At 35.9% G+C, this 5,542-nt stretch overlaps 1 protein-coding gene across 4 annotated transcripts in view; it reads left to right on the plus strand.

Moving 5' to 3' along the window:
* LOC107605139 (ribosomal RNA small subunit methyltransferase H) overlaps window positions 1-5,542 on the plus strand; it is a 29,972-nt gene that overhangs the window by 3,369 nt on the left and 21,061 nt on the right. The window lies entirely within an intron of this gene.

Here is a 5,542-nt window from a genome sequence, read left to right on the forward strand (position 1 = left end):
ATGAATGGTTTGCTTTACTTTACAAACATACGCTTTGCCCCATAAGTTTAATGAGATGTTGTTCCTAGTTTCTTTCTTAAATGTTGACATCCTTTTTTATTGTTACTGATGTGCTAGGGTAAAGAGTGAAACTATGTTTAATTGTTAATAGTATTATGCTTTATCTTTCTTTAGTCTTCATATGATGATAGTTTTTATGCCATTTTTTTCTTTTAGTGCACTTTAGTAGTGTTGGGTTTGTCCTTCATGCTGTGGAGCAAAATTTAATTTTCTCAATCACTCAGTTGTGTTCTGATTATTGTTATATGACTTGTCAGCTGTACTAATTCACAAGGGAAGTGCTGTTAATAGTGGTCACTACATTGCTCATATTAAGGATGAAAATACTGGGCAATGGTGGGAATTTGATGATGAGAATGTCACTAACTTAGGTCGTCATCCCTTTGGTGAAGAAGCTTCAAATTCTACTTCTAAATTGGCCAAGACTGATGTAGTTCATAGTAATTGCTCTGAAGCAAAGATAGCTGACAGTAATGGGAATGGTTTAGATGCCACGCTGTCTCACTCTTCCCATGTGGAGACATTTTCTTCTAGCGATGCATACATGTTGATGTACCATCTTAAACGTTCGAAAGATGTTGATGGAAAAGGTGTTATGTTTTCTGGTACTAACCATAAAGGAGAGCGTGATGCAGTTACTGCCCAGGATGATGCTTGTCTTCCTTTCCATCTTCGTGAAGAGATTAAAAATATCAATGCCTCATATCTTGATGCTTGTGAGCAGTACAAGCAAAAGAAAGAGTTAGAATTGAGTCGTATCAATGAGCGGAGACAGGAAGTTCGATCTGTTTTAGCTGAAGCCCCTGTTCAGCCACTGAAGCAACCATTTTTTTGGATTTATAGTGACTGGCTTCGCCAGTGGGCTGACAACATCATTCCAACGTTGGTGCATACTTTTATTCCATTATTTATTATTTATAATAAATGCTTCAATTGATTTTTGTTATACAGTGTCGATTTCTTCCCCTCCTTGTCTACAATCAAACATTCCTCGGGTAAATTACTCAATTATTAGGGTATGATGATATAACTTAATCTATATATTACTTTCTAACTTTGATGCAGTGCTGTTGACAACACATCTATTCAATGTTCACATGGGAAAGTCCCAGTATCAAAGATTACCACAATGAAAAGATTGTCTTCTCAAGCATGGGATAAGCTACTCTCTAAGGTAACTGCATTGTTGTTGGCTGTGATGCATTTTGGTACATTTAGTTACTTGCTTAGTGTGTTTAATGATTTGTCTACACCCCCTTTCCTGCTGTTTGACATTCATGCCGGATATACTAGTATATAAGATGAAATGTAAAAGTAATCAATAGTCAGAGGGACCAAGACAACTCTTATGACCTATAGGAGGGTTACTGAGGGATTTGATGCTCTGGGCTGTTTTCTTCTTGAAGCATGAAGCTTATCCTTTTTTTCTTGTTGGCAATGTCATCATGGAAAATTTTGTAATATATGGGTTGAAGGGGTATAAGCATGTTGGCAAATGATAGTTCTAGAAAGTAAGTTTCTTTATATGTTGTTTATGGGAGAATGTAGCTTGCTTTTTTGAATGAACTCCTGATTACATAAATAGTAAGGTCATACAATTGCAATCCGCCTGAAAATTTTCAGAAGCTGTTTATTTTTATGGTTTTTTAATTGATAACTCCAGTTCTGCCATTATTGCTGATATTTATGTTCATAACATGTTCCTTTATTGGCTTGTAAAATTCAGCATGGTGGGGGGCCCACACTTTCTCATGATGATTGCTGTTGGGATTGTCTGATTGAAGGAGCTCGGAATGTGGTGTCAGCTGATACCTATCGGGATCGAAGGGAATCACTGAAGCAGCTTGCACGGGATGTTCTAGATGGAAATTGTGAAGATGGAAAGTACTACATTTCCAGGCCATGGTGTGATACCAAAATCTTCTTTTCATACCATTTTTGCTCCTCCAGGAACAAAGGAGTGGTTATTGAATGCTGACTAGTTGTGTTATCTGTTGTGTTGTGGAAACAGTTAATATGTTTTGTTGTAGAGATATCTATCAGCGGTGCTGATCTGTTTTAAGTTCACTGCAATGTCTTCATTAATCATTATGATATCAACATATATCAAAAGCAATAACACTAATGCCTGTTGTGCTGATGAACTTACTTTTCATAGGTTACAGCAATGGTGGAAACGAAAAGTTCTTGATGCTCCATCTGAAGCTGATGCAGGACCAACAGCAGCTATTAGCTGTCCACATGGGCAGCTTATGCCTGAACAAGCTGCTGGTGCTAAGAGAGTGCTTGTTCCTGAGGATTTTTGGCTCTTCTTATATGAAGATTCTATCTCTGTAAAACCTGATGATCCTTTGGGTTGCCCTACTTTCCCTTTTGACTCCAGAGAGTGTTCTGAATGCAGTAATGAATTATCTGAAGTGGCTTGCTTTGAGGATTCATTGAGGTCGTTTCATTTGATGGTTGCTGTTGATCTAGAGTTGATATATAGAGTTTTAAATGTGACTTCTGCTTAAATGCTGCAGATTAGTGAAGCAAAGACAACGTCAGAAACATGAGAAACTATTCCTGGGTAAAAGTATGCCGCTCTCTCTGCATTGCAAGTATTTCTTAGTTCCATCTTTGTGGATTTCAAAATGGAGAAATTATGTTAATCCATCCGTAAAGAATTCAGATAAACCTGAAACATTAGATGGGGTAATTGATTCACTGAAGTGTGAAAAGGTACCGTGTTACTCCACCTTGCTTTTTATTGTGTTTTCTGTTTTTGTTCTGTGGTATGGAGGTGGTTTGCAGAATTTATTATTGCAAATATCTTGTTAAATTTTGAGACAACTTTAGGTGTGCACTCACAATTTGTACTGGGTGTGCTCAATTTTAGCAATTCCATTTTGTGAAATTTAATTGTAATTCTTCCTCTGTTTTGTTACAGCACTCACGACTAGTTGAGAGGCCTCCTGAGTTGGTTTTCAGACGCAGTGCTATAGTGCCAAGAGAGTCTTCTGTAAGTTTGAATAGGAGGAAAAGATGACATTGTGTACTATAGTCAAATGACATAGACAACACAAATGTGTGTCTATTCATGCTTACCATGATAATTATCTTACTTATGGAAATATAAATTTTTTTACTTGGGGAAAAATATATTATAATTTCTAATACCAAGATTTTGTTTTTTGAAATGATCTAACTTTAAGTGCAGTTTTAAGTCTGATGACTCAGTTTGATATTATCTTTTTTGGATTCTAGGCAAGTGGTGTAACAGTTATATCTGAAAATGATTGGAAACTTTTATGTGAAGAATGGGGTGGTAATGAGGCCAAAGGAATATCTGCCAAAATTGAAAATATTGACGAGTCAGAGAATGTTTTGATTGGATCCTGTGAAGAGTTGCCAGTATGTGAGGATCAGTTGGGTTCTTCAGATAAAGTGAATAATGAAACTGAGAATGGACAATTCGTGATCAAGACTTGTCCAGAGGTAATGCAAAATACTACCTCAATCTGTTGAAAATGCCGTTGCAGGCTCCTATCCTTCTGTATGTACATATCTTGGTTGAAATAGTCCAATATGATAGTATGAACTTATATGTACTTTGATGGACATATCCTTGGCTTCCCTAGTTTCCCTTTAGGTGTTTCCATTGGTCCATCTTTTGTTCTGAATAAGTTATACAACTTACACGCCTTACATCCTTGTGTTATGTTTAATTGAATATATTAATTGATAATATATTGCACTACTGAATTGAAGTATCTCTGTCTCTTTCTCAATATGCAGGTTTGTGAAAGTTGCATTGGAGAAAAAGAAAGCTGTGAGTTGATGCAGAAGCTAAACTATTGCAATGAGAACATAACTGTAATACTTGTCCGTGGAAAAGAGGTACCTAGATCAATATTGGAGGCTTCGAAGGGTTTTGTTGAAACAGAACGGCGGGCTTCTAAACGCACCCGTAAAACTAAAAATGGGAGTTCTATTAGTCTGAAAGTTTCTGCTTCGACATCAATTTACCAGCTTAAAATGATGATATGGGAATCATTTGGGGTAAGCCTACTTTCTTGTGCATATTTATAATATCCTAAGATAGGATTTTTTTTTTCTCTCCCTTTTAACCATGTTCTTGGATGTGCTTGCTAAACAAATCCAGGTGCTTGCGTTCAAGCATCCTGCTTTTTGAATGATATAGTCCTAATTGGAACAAATGAACAAATAGTCTTTTATATAGGTGTGTGTGCTCATATTTGTGCAGAGTGAGAGTGATGGAGAAACTTAGAAGTTATGTATGTAGATATGATTGAGGAATATGATTTTATGTGAAACTTTTCATCCTCTCTTGTACAAGAATCCAGTTTGTGGTATGGATAAATTCTATAATAGTTTTGGTTACTCCGTGTTTTGTTTTCCCATTGGAAATGTAAATAACTCCTATATAAACGCATACTGATTTTCAATTTAAAATAAATGTTTTTGTCGAGACACATGAAAGAAAATATTTCACATATCTTAGGTGTTTGGATAACCAGTTCTTTTCTCATGTGGGGTGGTTTTACTTTTAGTGGATAAATTTGTGTATTTTAATAACCTATTGTATTGCTTCTAATTTTTTTGCTCCATACCCAGGTGGTCAAGGAAAATCAGTTACTACAAAAGGGCGATAAGACAATTGACATTGATGATGAATACACTACACTTGCAGATGTAAACATATTTGCTGGAGATCAGATTATAGTGAGGGATTCTGAGATCCATGAAAATCGAGATATTGCCGGTTAGCTACTTTGCTATTGGTTATTTACTTATAATTCTTTAATACATATACTGAAAATTGATCATTCAATTTTGCAGAGGAACTTTATGATGAGAAAATGGATACACAGCATACCGAGGAAGGGTTCCGGGGAACACTTTTGACCTCCAATGCTTCATCCCAGGCTGTTTAGGAAGCTATCTTAGTGGTTGATGTATGCTTTGTAATGTTTTTAGGTGTAAATATCTAAAGAAAAATCAATCTAGTGGACATGAAATAGTGTGGTACAGTTCATCTTTGTAAATTCATATTTCTAGCCCCTAGCTAGCATTGAACGCACTATATTGGTATGCCATGATAATGGCAAATTTTGGAGTGAACTTGTTTCTTGAGCTGAACTTCAACGGATTGGAGGCTACCTATTTGAAAATCAAGGGCATGCAAAATTCATATTTTATGCAGCTTGTCTACTATGAGGCACTGTTAGGGCGTTAAGTTGCAGTTGGATCGATCAATTTCTGTTTCACGCATTCTGCATTCACCATCCGTTTTCAGTTAAAAGAAAAGTGTTCCTGGTAAATAGTAAATGTAAGATTCTTAATAACAGGATTAGATTATTCGAATGATGATTCGGTCAAGACTATATATTGTTAACTGCTACGTTAACTTATACAATAACCATCTTTATCTAATAGCTTTTCAAAGAATATGTAAAAGCCGCCTATCTGATTCATAATT

Source organism: Arachis ipaensis, chromosome B06, assembly GCF_000816755.2.
Source record: "Arachis ipaensis cultivar K30076 chromosome B06, Araip1.1, whole genome shotgun sequence".
Classification (NCBI taxonomy): Eukaryota; Viridiplantae; Streptophyta; class Magnoliopsida; order Fabales; family Fabaceae; genus Arachis; species Arachis ipaensis.